The sequence below is a fragment of the Pinus tabuliformis genome, chromosome 2_2 (assembly GCF_031772625.1).
Source record: "Pinus tabuliformis cultivar Carrire ecotype Pingquan chromosome 2_2, CPIR1, whole genome shotgun sequence".
Lineage (NCBI taxonomy): Eukaryota > Viridiplantae > Streptophyta > Pinopsida > Pinales > Pinaceae > Pinus > Pinus tabuliformis.
Genome location: NC_142300.1, coordinates 791,957,146 through 791,959,521, shown reverse-complemented (window position 1 = coordinate 791,959,521; position 2,376 = coordinate 791,957,146). Strand labels below are relative to the sequence as shown.

Below are 2,376 nucleotides of genomic sequence, written 5' to 3'. Positions count from 1 at the left end.
TAACACACATAGACCGGCCAGAGCAAGGGGTAGCTGGCCATAACATAATCTGAGAGAACCAAGAGACTTGTAACAGAGTTTTAAAAAAAATTCTTATATCTTTTAACATAGCAAGCCAGAGGAAAGAGCAGCAGAGCTAGCCCAACTTAAGAGTCGTTAAATCCTCAATACACAAGTACAGGGAACCAATGAATGTATATAAAACATAACCATAAGTTGAAGCTAAATCGACACTGCTACTATTACAAAAACCTCGATCTGGGTAGAGGAGCTGCCAAATCTTGGAAACAAAACCGACTACAACAAAATACAATAACAGAATACATGCAGACAGAAGCCCTCACTGGGTAGCAAACTGGGGAGCACCTCCATAACAGAAAGAGAACTCGGACGAAACCCCTTCCAGAAGGGAGCAAACAATTAACCTGGCAAGAGGGAAAACGTGTATGAAGCCACTGAAATCGGCAAACCCATTAACTATCACAACCCTGGTATCAAGAAAGGGTTCGAAATATGGACTTACCTGGATAAATCAAGCGCCATGCCTGGAGCAGAAGCTGTTCCACCCTCATAACCTTCGGCGCTTGATATTCAAGGTACTGCTCAGCCTGTCACAAGGAAAACAGAATTAGAGTTCGTCATTAAACAAAAAAAAGGGCAGAACCATGTGTAGCTGGTAAACCAAATAGAAAAATACCTGACCTGCTAGGAAAAGGCTCCTGAGATCCATGAGATGGAAGGCGCTAGGCTCGCCCCTATAAGATGGAACAGGAAGAACCTCTGGCCTGCAAACCCATGAACAGAAGGAACCCTCTGGAAGCCAGTTCCAAATTGCATCGAATAAGAGCTAAAACCTGCAAGCGCCAGATTGAAAAGTCACTCAGAGTAATTCTAGCCGTTCGATGGAAGGGAGAGGGTTCCCTCCGTCGATTCAATCAGGAATCCCGAGAACGAGGTACCATTACTACAAACATTAATTCCGCAGCACTGTCAAGAGTTACCAACTAAGATTGTATGTGGTTGAATTCGAGGTGGGGCTTAGCTGTCACGCTCTCGGGCGAGTTACCAATAAATGCAGAATGGGGAAGTTCTGTCACCGTACCCATCAACACCCAGATCAATACAGTGTAAACAGACCCGTATGTGGATGAGTTGGAGTGATTTGTATAGCTAATAGAGAATGGGTCGAAAACAATAAATAGTTACCTTGGGAAATTCGTAAGATAAACTTAACTTTTTTTTTACTATTTTCACCTTGGTTATGGGGAGGTATGACACAAATCTAGCTGAATGGCCTTCATCCAAATAGGTATACTGCCAAGGCATTCCCCGATGACTTGGTTCCAGAAGAAGATGCCTCTGTTATTGAAAAAATGTAGTAAGTCTATAGAGATAAACAACTCCATGCACATACCCAGGATCTGACCACCTCCTATCATAATCCGGTGTCCAGTATCGAATTGCGAGCATAAATTTTGCAGAGAAATATTTTTAATCATTTTAAAACTAAGCCATATAATCGAACCCATTGTGATACCAATGGATCCCTGGCGAATCGAGTATATAAATTCTTTGTTCTTGAGGTATTTACATCGTATCACTTTACCCCATATACCCTCTCCAAAGATACCATGCCATAACAACTTCAGCAGCAGCGCCCAACCAAAAGGTCCGAGATTTATTATGCCCCAACCTCCAAGATTTTTGGGTTTGGTAATTTTCTCCATTTTGACCATATTGTACTTATTGTTTTGTGTAGCCCCGGATCAAATATAGTGTGCCATAATGTGATTTATATTTTTAACAATGAGACGAGGAAGTCGAAATAAGTGAGCCCAATAGACCCCCAGTTTGGTGAACACCGACTGAGTGAGGTTAATATGACCCCCAAAAGAGAGGCACCAGAATTCCCAACCCCTAATTTTCTTATGAAATCGATCAACCAACCACATCCAGTTGTTGTTCTTGTACTTACATGGCTTTAAGTAATATCCTAGATATTTCATGCCCGCTGTGAGTGGACCTGCACCCACCCCAAAGTTTCTATGTATATATGCAATGTCATCCAAATTACATGTGCCATATAAAATAGTGGATTTAAGAAAATTCATAATGAGTCCTGTGGCCCATCCAAAATTGTTGAAAATATGTGATAATGTGAGCCATTTATATCTATCAATCATGCCCATAATCAGAATATCGTCCACAAAAAAACTGTGGGATATAGAGATATGTCTACCTATGTGTAATGCATCAAAATGACCCTCCGCCACCACTTTTTTTATGTGTAAACTTAGACCGTCCATAGCAAGAATAAATAAAAGGAGCAAAAGGGAGCAGCCCTGTCTATGTCCCCTCCCAGACCCAAAAAAATGG

The 2,376-nt window shown here is 41.5% G+C and overlaps 1 long non-coding RNA gene across 1 annotated transcript; it reads right to left on the bottom strand.

The window, feature by feature from the left end:
* Positions 1 to 270: 270 nt before the first annotated feature.
* LOC149195068 (uncharacterized) lies at positions 271 to 860 on the bottom strand. Its single transcript, XR_016255137.1, has 3 exons — positions 698 to 860; positions 524 to 599; positions 271 to 425 (listed from the first exon to the last, which is right to left on the bottom strand). It is a non-coding gene; the product is annotated as an uncharacterized LOC149195068 (long non-coding RNA).
* Positions 861 to 2,376: the final 1,516 nt, after the last annotated feature.